At 42.0% G+C, this 12,509-nt stretch overlaps 1 non-coding gene across 1 annotated transcript; it reads left to right on the forward strand.

Annotated features, from left to right (window-relative positions):
• Positions 1-12,385: 12,385 nt before the first annotated feature.
• On the forward strand, positions 12,386-12,457 carry TRNAA-CGC. The gene has a single exon. It is a non-coding gene; the product is annotated as a tRNA-Ala (tRNA).
• Positions 12,458-12,509: the final 52 nt, after the last annotated feature.

Genomic DNA, 12,509 nt, shown 5'->3' on the forward strand with positions numbered 1-12,509 from the left:
TCCCGCCTCTGATTCAACACATTTGTTTCTTGTGCCTTTTCAGAGACATCTTATGCATACATTACTGAATATTTCTATGTATTCTTCATTCTATTTGGTCCACTTTATTTACACAAATAGTTGTCTTCCCTACCTGAGGTTCTGCACCTCATGCTTTTCCTTTATATCTTGGAGATCATTCCATATCAAATGACAATTTCATATCAAATTATAGGGAGAATTCCCATTCTTTTCTGGCACCACAGTGTTGCACTGTAGGACAACACCATTGTTTCTTTGCCCAGTCCCCACTGACATACACTTAAGTTGTTTCCAGTCTTTTGCTATCACAAGCCACGTTGCAATAACTAACTGAATTATGTTTTGCAGCAGGACTAGTGTATCTCCAGGACAACTTCCTAAAAGAGGAAGATTGCTAGATTATGTGTAGGTGCATCTGTAATCAGGAGACATCTGCCAAATTGTCCTCAGTAGGGCTCGGACAAGCTTATGCTCCAACCAGTAACACACGAGAGGACTTGTTTCCAGCCCGGCTGTCCACACAGTATCACATACATTTTTCAATCATGAACAATCTGATAGGTAAAAAATCAGACTATACCTTCCAGGTCTCTATGCCTTTTTTTTTTTTCCCTGTAAAAGGCCAGACCTCTATGCCTTGGCTTTTGCAATTCCCTCTGCCTCACACACGCAGCTCCCTCAGATCGGTGACCTATCTGCTCTGCGCACTGCCCAAAGGCCAGTCTCTATGAGTCCCCAGAGTATACGCCATGCTCCGACTGCGCTTCTGTCTTTCCTGTTATTGCACCTTCCACATTATTTATTTAGATGTCCGTGTCCCTGACTATTAATCTCTCCAGAACAGGAATCTTGGCTTAATCACCTCGATGTCCTCAGCACCCAACACCAGGCCTAACAGATATGCAATTGTTCAATGAACATTGAAAATAGTTTGATTGCATATGAGTTGGTGACAAAATTGGCAAACTAGAGTTTTGTAATTTGACGGTATTTTCTCCTCTCTGATATATTTGGTTAGGCCCTGCCACACCGGAGGCCCTCTGGGTCAGGATTCGCCCCTTCTTTGCCACTGAGCACCCATTCCTTGCAGAGATCAGGAAGACGGTGCCTGGGAAAGGACTGTGGAGTTAATCACCAAGCCTGACTTGGCACTTCCTGGGGATGGTCTGGCTTTGACCACCGAGTGCATGTAAGCAAAGTTGAAAAAATATCAAATCCTTTCTTTGGTCATGTGCGCCAGGCTTCAAGGGAACTCATTCCATCCAAGACTTAACTAAGAAGGTGTTGCAGCTTTAATATTTCAGCCATTGAAAAATTCTCCCAATTTTCCTGGCAAATTTTCATTGTTTAAATACAAGGTTATATTATTGCCAGATAGAACAAGCCAGATTGCTTTTATTTTATTTTACATTTTTATTGAAGCATAGTCAGTTTACAATGTTGCATCAATTTCTGTGTACAGCATAATGTTTCAGTCATCCATGTACATACATATATTCTTTTTCATATTCTTTTTAATTATAGGTTACTACAAGATGTTGAATGTAGTTCCCTGTGCTATACAGAAGAAACTGCTTATCTGTTTTATATATAGTTAGTATCTGAGTTAGTATGTCAGATTACTTTTAAATGAAAGTGTGGAGCTAGTTTTTACACTAAATATGAATTTTGGGTTCATGGGAATAACTCCTGACTACTCTGAAAAGGAAATGAATGTGACTGTATCATGAACTCTGCCCATTTTTCTCACATAGGCAATGTGTCTTCCTCCTGGCCTACCTCTAAGCAAGGTTAAATGAAGAGAAATGATGATATATCACATCTACTTACCTTAATTTCATTGTTTCTCATCATAAGCAATTTATATGAGAGCTGACATTAATTAATTCCAGCCTCATCTATCATGTAGTTCAACATTTAATCTAGTCCCATGCATCAGATAAAAACGTCATGTTCTGAATTCTGGAGTTTTTACCTTGAGTGAGAGAGGAGGTCATAAATCTAAGACTGTGTTTGTGCCTCTTCCTTTTTCCGGCCACTTCATCAAGTAGAGACTGGCTTCAGGAAAGTTCAGGAGACAAACCCATCAAGATTGATGGACTTAATGCGGAAGTGTGTGTTACCGTGATCAGACTCTCAATTCCTAATGACCCTCAAAAGAAGAAGTCTATTCTGAGGAGTGCTATCAGAAATTCTAGAAGCCTTCATTTTGAGTCAGTACTATTTCTAATGTTTCTTAGTTACCGTGGGTTCCTTCCTTTGATCCACACCACAGACCAAACACATTCTGATTTCTTAGCTTTGGAGAGGGTTTCAGCATTTTCTCAGTTACCACAAATGGCATCAATGCATCAATGTCTTCCATGTTCCCTCCCTACAGCCTTCTTACTCGGAGCTCAGAACACTTGGCCCTCAAATGAGGCTTGGTCCTGCCCCCCATGCTGCTCAGCAGTCATGTCACAAGTGAGTGGATCTCCTATCTCTGTTCTAAAACTGGGCTCTGCCTTTTCCTTTACAGGCCCACAGCTGTAGCCCTGTCGTTCTCTCCGACTCAAGCTTTTGCATCCTCTGAAGATTCTCATCTGCACTTGCCATCTCCCTCTGCTCCACCCTAAGGGCTGAGCCCCATTCCCTGCACTCGAGGCTTTTGGCTAGGCTTCTGATTGCTGCTGCCAAGACATTCCAGCCCACACTCCTAGCCAGCCACCTGTACATCTCTGGGACCACAGACACTGGCTGCTTGCCTTGACCTGTAACCTCCCATCATTGTCCCTGAATACCTGGGTCTAGGTGTTGGATGAACTTCTTCCCGGTCTTATCAGTGCAACAACACCTCCCTTACTTGATCCCTCCAGTAGCACAGGTAGACCCAGAGAGCTCATCCAGATGCTGCTCTGTCTGCCCTCTTTTGCTGTGGTTAAGCCATCCTTGCCCAGTGATATCATGATAGATGACAAGAGTCCTAGCTAGGAAATACACTTAAAAATTTTTTTTTAAATCTTTACTATTAAATAAGACATCCTCACATTAAAAAAAAAAAAAAAAAAAAGAAGTAAAGTGAAAAATGAGAGTCTCTCTCCTTCAACACAGTCCATCTTTCTCCCCAAAGGTAAAAATTTGATAAATACAGTCCATCTTTCTCCCCAAAGGTAAAAATTTGGTAAATACATCTCCAGACTTTTAATTGTGTATATACATATTATAAATAGATGAACACACACATATATATATATAATTTGGTGGGGAAATGATACCACACTACACATGATTGTCTTCAATTTGGTGATTTTTTTGTTAAACCTTATATAATAGACACAATTCCATGTTGGTATATAAATCTACCTTTGAACACCTACATAATAGTCCCTAGTTTATATATACTGTTTTCTATTTAGCCATAATTCTGATAATATATGCTTACACTGAATCCAGTTTTTCAGCACTACAAATAATGAGGTGATACGGCACAAAGAGTTCCACAAATTAAATTGCTAAGTATGTACCTTTAAAAGAGAAAGAGCTGGTGGGGCAGCTGATGATGCAGTTGGAGAGAAAAGCAAGGACAAAATTATGAAAAGCTTTTAAATTTCATACATGTGAAGAGATGCAAGAGTGATTTTCCGAGGAGGATGAAATAACCATTTGTTCATTTTGGAAAAATCACTTTGGTTGGGTTCTGGAAGACAGATCAGAAGAGAGTGAGATTAGAGCCACAGCAATACTTAAAAGTTGGTGCAACCTCCAGGCTAGTGTGATATGTATATATGGGCAGACGGGGCAGTTGTTCACACATAGTGAATAGATTAAGTAGCTACATTGTTTTCCCTTCAAGCGACATTAATAATGATTCATCATTTTAAAAGGCAAAATAATTAATTCTCATATACAATGCTAATATATTAAGAGATTTTTATTGGTAATGAAGTAAAGCAGGCAACAGAGAATGTACATAAACAGAAATTTGGGCATTAAAAGGTGCCTACCAATAAACTCCTTGAAAGATTTTTCTGAATCACGGAAATAAAGGAGACTTAATCCCAGGTTACATTTTAAATTTCATCCAACTTAATCTTCTCTGTGGCTGAAATTTTGAGAGAGGACATCTATCTTTTTGAGGTTCAAAATATGACCTTAGGTCCAACCAGTTCCAAACAATGACTCTGACTATGAGACGGGGGTAACTGCTGAGGCAAGCAGTGCCCTTCAAGTGCTCTTGAGAGGGGCTCCCATCACATGGGGTAGGGAGGTGTTCCCCACTTACATAGCAGAGTTTTGGAAGCCACTATGCTTAGAAAATAGTTCTTCCCCAGTTGACACCCGGGATACAACCCACTGTTTCTCTGCCTTTTCTTACAGACTGAGAAAGAACACAGGCATTTCCTTTTATCTTAGAAATGTTCACCTCTGTCTTTATTCATTTATATTTTGTACTCATTTAGTATCAATTGATCAGTTAATATTTGCAGAGGATCAGAGAGACACCCCTGACCTGGTCCTAACCTCCAGCTGGAGAGTTTTCAGTAATTTATGGGCAGACAGCATCTATCTCAAGATACTAAAAGCTCAGGGGAAGAGGCTTGGAGAGGAAATCTGAAGCTGAATCAATGGGCATCACTGGGTAGGCTTGTTTCTCTGTCTTTCCTGACAATGTCTCTGCCACTTGACATAGGATGTTGCTGTTTTGGTGACAGCTTGGAGGAGGAGGAAGGAGAGTAGAGAGGGCAGATTCAGATGACAGAGCGACATGTGGCAAGGTAAAAGAGTTTGTTTCTACTCACTTCACCTCGCTCAAATCTTAAGATATCCATAGCCTGCCTCCATGATGAAGCCAAGAAGACCTAGGACTGGCTCCTATCCCCTGGCTGCTACCAGCACACAGACATTCTTGGGGAGTGTGCCCCAGTGCGCCTGACTCCTTTCACTCACTTTGGATGAGTTTTCTCTCAAGGTTTCTGTCATCCCCTCATGCTAGCTTGCTTCCATCTTGACCACTCCAGCAGTTGTCAGTCTTTATCTGTTCATGCCTAAGCTTTCGTTAGAAACAGGGTATCCCTGTGCAAAAGAAGGAGTGTGTCTAGATACGGGTGTTGTGCTGTCCCCTGTCTTGCCCCAGCAGCACATGCAACCTGAGCTCCACGCAGGCAGGATCCCCACTCCATGCATAAGGCACACAGCACAGTGCCTGGGACACGTTTCTAGGGGGGATTTACAATAAGGGGAAGAAGTAGACAAATATCTCAACACACCAAACCAAAGGTACCGAAGAAAAGAAACAGAAAGACAGCTGTAACAACAGGAAAGGACAGCTCAAGGATACCTAACCTTCTTTGGTGTGTGGATTTCGTGTGTGTATGTAAAGAGTACAAAAGAGACTAAAAAAGCATCACCAAGGACTTTGAAAAGACCTGGAAGAGGTCTATTTTGCAGAGCCAAATGCAATTCTAAATTATGACAGATCTTACTTTTAGACTTTTGCCTAAAGGGAAAAAACATGGATTTTATATTCCCTTTGACTTACTCTCCTTAAATGTCTTGGAAATCCTGAAAAGCACTTTTAGAACATTCTCTTTGCACCCTAGTCATGTGCAAGTCCCAGAGTGGGCATCTCCGACTGAAGTGTAGGTGGCACAGCAAACAGCGATAAAACAAATGCACAGACAGCTCTAATAATGAGGCAAAGGGAAGGAAGTAACGCCAAGAGTGTGTGTGTGTCTGTGTCGGGGTGGGGTGGGGGGGGCAGTTCAGAGAAGGGAGGGGCCTCACAGCTCGAGGGAAGCACACACGACCAGGTGTGATCATGGTCTCCGAGAGAAGCAACGTTCGAGCTGGCAGTGCTGACAAGACACGGGGAATCATTATGGCTGTGGACCTCAGGTGGCTGGGTTTGGCTTGATGCTTACGGACTCTGCAGAAGATCACAGGACGCCTCTTGGTCAAAGTTAAGTTCAGGAGGCCGGCGGCAGGAGGGAGAACCCCACGCTGACAGACACTGACAGACATAGATCTCTGAAGTTCGAGGTCAGGGAGGGTATTTGTAAGGTTGGGAGCGGGGGTCTGGGTTTAAGTGGTTTAGGGTGAGTTCTTCAAGATGGGGAGGTAATTTGGGGTCACAAGGTTTGTGACATAATAGTTTAGGATTAGCAGGTCTTGGTAAGTGAGGGGTTATCTACTAGGAAGCTTTCTATGCTGTGTGCTCAATATAAAATAATACCCCAGGCTCAGGAAAAAGGGTGAAGCAGGTAAGTTCTCTCTCTCTCTCTCTCTCTCTCTCTATCTCTCTATCTCTCTCTCTCTATCTCTCTCTCTCTCTCTCTCGCCAACCTCATTACAGATGAAGTTCTAGGGATGGGACAACTGTTTTGCTGAACAACTACTTTGTGCCAAGCACTTGACTACATGCAGTCATTCAGTCCTCTCCGTGAGCATTGCACGGGGTTACTATCTTCCACCTTTCACAGCTAAGGAGCCGTAGGACTCTCTGAGGGGGGTCAGAGAATTTAGACAATAAGGCTAGGTTCCCACTGCTGGTGAGAAGCTGATTAGTATTTAATTCCAGGTCTGTTTGATCCCCAGATCATGCTGCCTTTCAGAGGCTCCCTATGCAAACCCAAACTGTGAAGGGTCCCAGAGTACCTCTGATACAAGAAAATGCGGGGTGAGAGGATGGCCGTATCCCAGGTCCCTGTTGAGTCCCTGGGATGTTCCCCACCAAGTGTGGGTCCTTGTCTTAACACAGGAAAGAATTCAAGAGTGAGCCACAGTTGAGTAAAAGCATACACATTCAGAGAGATACATACTCCATAGACAGACTGCAGGCCATCTTAGAAGGCAAGAGAAAAGCCACGAGGTGCCGGGGTTGTTGGTTTTTATGGGCTCTGTAACTTCACATGCTAACCAGCGGGAGGATTATTCCAACTATTTTGGTGGAGGGGCTGGGATTCCCAGGAATTGGGCCACTGCTCATTTTTTGACTTTTTATGTTCAGCCTTGGAACGGTCTTGTCATATATGGGAGTGCCATTTAGCAAGTTAATATATTACAATGAGCATGTAATGAAGCTCAATGTCTACTGGGAGTTGAAATTCCCACCATCTTGGGCTTCAAGGTCTGTTGGGAGTTGAATTTTCTGCCATTGTGGTGTTAATTGCTATGTCATTCCTTGAATGGCTGTGCTCTGCCCCCTTCCTTCCTGTCCTACCTCCACCTCCACTCCATAGAGCCTGCCCGCATCCTCCAGCCCCTTCCTCAAAGGACTCGTTGGTGATATGGACCAGCTATGGCCCCTTGGCAAGGCCATCCCCTCAAACGTCTTCTCTGCAGCACAAAGGTCCTGCTATTTACTATTACTACCACACCCCCTGACACTTCCCTCCGTCTTCTACCACCACCAACACCCTTGGCTACTCTAATGAGCACTTTCTCTGGGTCCGACTTGTCTAAGCACTCTGCAAACATTACTATCTATGCTGAGTCTTCTCAGCAAACTTTGCAGGGAGATGGGGCAGGTGGAGGCATTTAAAGAAGTATAAACAAGCAAGTCTCCACTGAAGACATACAAATGGCCAATAGGCACATGAAAAAATGCTCAATATTGCTGATTATCAGAGAAATGCAAATCAAAACTACAATGAAGTATCACCTCACACCAGTCAGAATGGTCATCATTCAAAAGTCCACAAACGATAAATACTAAAGACTCTGTGGAGAAACGGGAACTCTCCTACACTGTTGTTGGGAATGTAGTTTGGTGCAGCCGTTATGGAAAACAGTATGGAGCTTCCTCAAAAAACTAAGAATAGACTTACCATATGATCCAGCAATCCGACTTCTGGGTATATATCCAGAGGGAACTCTAATTCAAAAAGATACATGCACCTCAATGTTCACAGCAGCGCTACTTACAATAGCCAAGACATGGAAGCAACCTAAATGTTCATCAATAGATGACTGGATAAAGAAGTTGTAGTATATTTATATAATGGAATACTACTCTGCCATAAAAAAGAACAAATAATACCATTTGCAGCAAAGTGGATGGACATGGAGATTGTCATTCTAAGTGAAGTAAGCCAGAAAGAGAAAGAAAAATACCATATGATATCACTTATATGTGGAATCTAAAAAAAAAAGACAAATGAACTTATTTACAAAACAGAAACAGACTCACAGACATAGAAAACAAACATAGTTACAGGAGGGGAAGGGGTAGGAAGGGATAAATTGGGAGTTCAAGATTTGCAGATACTAACTACAATGTATAAAATAGCTAAACAAGTTTCTACTGTGTAGCACACAGAACTATATTCAATATTTTACAGTAATTTATGGTGAAAAAGAATATGAAAATGAATATATGTACATATGTGTATGACTGAAATATTATACTGTACACCAGAAACTGACACAAAATTGTAAACTGACTATACTTCAATAGAAAAAGTATTTAAGTTTAAGCTATTATTGGATTGAGTTCTTCCATTTTTCTTGCAAGTGTTTGACTTCATGTAGACAGAAGTTAACATGACTGTTTCTGGTTCTGACAGATCTGTTGTCTTGCAGCTTTCACCTGTACCAGTGGATTTTCTCTAAACCTGGGGGACCATAGGTTCCACGTTACAAATCTAATTTGGACATACTGTCTTTACAGAATCACTACCAGTTCATTCTTTCATTTCCAAAAGCATTTGGTCATCCTATGGGGATCTGCCCCTAAGGAGAAAGCACGTGTTTTGCAGGCTGCAGGGCTCACTGCAGCCTGTCAGCCCGTGCTGCTCTCAGAGAGCCTTGCCCAGGGGCGGCATGTTTGTGGGTGGCAGGTTCATCCCACCGTCTTCTTCTTCTTCCGGCCCAGGTAAGCCTTTGTTCAGATGAGTGATGCTGGGTGTGTGTGCACAGTGGCTGTCTCCACACCTGGTGTGTCGCTCCAGCCCAGGAGCTATAATTCCTCTTTGAAGGATGAAGAAGAAAATGATGTAACTTGTGATCCATACTAAGAAAAACACGTAGCCAAAGCAACATGAGGGCTGGAGAATTTTCATGCCCCACATCAAGATGAATTCCCCCGTCGAAGTAAAGCCTTCCTTAGAAAGCATTCATCATCAAAGGCAATGCACAGGCTCAAGCTGTGGGCTGATGGCAGTACAGGGCTTGACTTGGAAATTGCAACTGGGTCAATATTAAGAAGGTTCTGTTCTTTTTAACTTCCACATGCAATTAGAAAAATGTGCTACCACAGCTATTAAAGGGCAGTTATCCCCTGAGAAGGGGGCTATTGGGAACAACGAGTCCCCTCTGAGATACTCTGGATAACGAAGCAAAGCTAAGAACACTTTGAAGAAAAAAAATACTTGCTTGTGGATAATCTAAGTTGATACCATTGTCAGTGTGCCTGTCAAAAAAATAGGTACTTAATGAGATATTTACACGGTGGGGCTTTCCAAGATACGGATATTATTTTCAGCAGTCACATGCCACCTCAGAATGGACGCAAGTCTTACTCATCTAGTCTTACAGCACTCCTGTGTGGGTGGGCAGAGGTGATTGTTCTGGTTTATAGATGGGGAGATAGGCTTGGGAGAGGCCCAGATTCTTCCATGTGAACTCATGCCTCCTGCTGTGGTCCCCCTCCTGTCCCTCATCATCACTGCCCCTGTCTACCACAGAGATGGCGGAGGCCAAAATAGTCAGAGGTCTAGAAGAAAAGCCTGGAAGACTTTTCTCCTGGCTTTGGAAGTCCCTCCTATAGGACTGTGAGCTGCTCAGAGGGAAGGGACCACGTGTGACTCCCATCTGCACCTCTTCCTCCCTGCTGAACAGGGCCAAGCACAGGTAAGGCAGTCCACCAGAGAATCACCGAGAGCAGCTGACTTGGCATGCGGGCAGTCAATGGCACCAGCCCTCTTTCAGACCTGGCCGGTTGTTTGGCAGTGCACCCTGGGCACCTGAAGCAGGTCATTGCCAGGTTGCTTCATTTCACCAGGCCCTCCGTCGACCTAGCTTCAGGGTGGGATCTGCAGACACACAGATTTGGAAGTCAACCGAGAGCACTGCAGGCAGCTTGTCGACCTCCAAGCTCCTACCCGACTACCATCAAAGAACTTGCACTGATGCTCATGAGTGTACTTGGATCTGATCATAACTTGTCAGCATGGAATTTTCCAAAGAGAAGAAACAGAGAACCATATTATTATTTATCGTTTTTTTTTTCATTCCCCTAAACTGAAAAAACAAAGTATAGTGTTACTTAGTGTACCTTAGAAATACAGAAATACATTTTTTAAAATCTATTTTTATATATAGTGGCTAACATTTGTAAATATCAAACTCCCAAATTTATCCCCTCCCATCTCCTTTCCCTGGTAACCATAAGGTTGTTTACTATGTCTGAGAGTCTGTTTCTGTTTTGTAGATGAGTTCAGAGTGTCCTTTTTTTTTCTCTTTAGGATCCACATATGAGTGATATCATATGGTATTTTTCTTTCTCTTTCAGCTTACTTCACTTAGGATGACAATCTCCAGGTCCATACATGTTGCTGCAAATAGCAATATTTTATTCTTTTTTATGGCAGAGTAGCATTCCATTGTATAAATACACCACAACTTTTTTATCCAGTCATCTATTGATGGGCATTTAGGTTGCTTCCATGTCTTGGCTATTGTAAATAGTGCTGCTGTGAACATTGGGGTGCATGTATTTTTTCAAATTAGAGTTCCCTCTGGATATACATCCAGGAGTGAGATTGCCGGTTCAAATGATAAGTCTATTTTTAGCTTTTTGAAGACTCTCCATACTGTTCAGAAATACATTTTTGAAAATTTTGTATTTAGCCATTTGAAATTATCTGCTAATTAGGTAAGTCGATAAATCTTTTACATTTGCTGTCCCTCCATTGGGTCTATAAAGTAAGGAGGCAAATATTTATCTGAAAACATATTAAAATTTGTATAACCAAATGTGTGTTGATCTTCACAACAATCATTTTGAGACACTGTATGCTTGTTGCTACAAAACTGTGGGCCCAGGGTATTGTGGAAATTCCTCTTCGGGAACTACTTTTAGAAGTCAGTCTACAAACTGCACAAGAAAATCAACCTCAGCTACTAGCTGTGGTTTTCAATGCTGGCTCACTTTAGACTCACATGGAGAGCTTTAAACCAAGACCCATGCTACTCCCCACAAACCAATTAAGTCAGAATAGCTGAGCATTCTTGATTATTTCAAAGTTTTCCAGTGTTCTAATTTGTGGCTAGTACTGAGAATTACTCCTCTCTCTTTGGCAAACAAATACACTTAATTTCTCTTTGAATGATTTTGGACTGTTTCCGAATTTTAAATGCGTCATCAAAAGACAGCAATGTAAAGTGTGACAGTGCACACACGCAGGCACATGGGCTATGGTTTCCCAAAGCAACACCAACATGTTTCTGAACCATGGGATCTTATTGTTCAAATAAACAGGTACCTTCCCAGGGAAGCCATTTAGAAAAATATAAAACTTGTCAGTTGCTCATTCGCTCTTCTGTTAACGAACATTTGGGTTGTTAAGTTTTCAGTATAAATGAAGCTGGCGTGAACGTGTGTGTGCAGGTCTTTGTATAGACATATGTTTTCACTTCTTTTACATAAATAACTAGGAGAGGAATGACTGAGTAGTCAGACTCAGCTATTTATACGAATGTATGTTTATAAGAAACTGTTAAACAGTTCTCCAAAACTTCATCTTACCCTCCAGCCCACAATGTGCGAGAGCTCCAGTTGCTCCACTTCCTTGTCAGCATGAGATAGTCTCTGTTTTGTTTTGTTTTTTAGCCACCCAAGAACATATAAAATTTGAAGTAATTATGGTTTAAATTTACACGTCCATGATGATGAATGCTCCTGAACATTGTTTCTTCTTATTGTAGGGCATTCATATATCTTCTTTTGTGAAGTGCTGTTCAAATCTTTTACCCACCTTTTAAGTAAACTTCTTACTTTCAGGTAATTGTAGATCTAAATGCAGTTGTAAGAAATGATAAAGACACCCCAAGGACATTTTATCCAGTACACTACATGGAAACATCTTGCAAAACTGCAGCACACTGCCGCAACCAGCTGCTGACGTTGTCACAGTACTCCCGTCCTCTTCCGATTTCCCCACTTGTACGTGTACTCATTTGTGTGTGTGTATATTTAGTTTCATATGATTTTATAACATGTGTAGTTTCCTTTATCCACCATCACAGACAAGATACAGAACAGTTCCATTATCACAAGGGTAACCACATCCACCGCCCTCCAGCCCTTCTCACCCTGTCCCTAAACTCTGCAACCTCTCATCCGTTCTCCACTTATAAAAATTTGCCATTTAAAAAATGTTTTGGGGAAGGTATAGCTCAGTGGTAGAGTGCGTGCCTCGCATGCACGAAGTCCTGGGTTCAATCCCCAGTACCTCCATTAAAAAAATAATAATAGTGAGCAAACCTAATTACCTCCTCCTGGAAAATAA

Source organism: Camelus ferus, chromosome 10 (genome assembly GCF_009834535.1).
Source record: "Camelus ferus isolate YT-003-E chromosome 10, BCGSAC_Cfer_1.0, whole genome shotgun sequence".
Lineage (NCBI taxonomy): Eukaryota > Metazoa > Chordata > Mammalia > Artiodactyla > Camelidae > Camelus > Camelus ferus.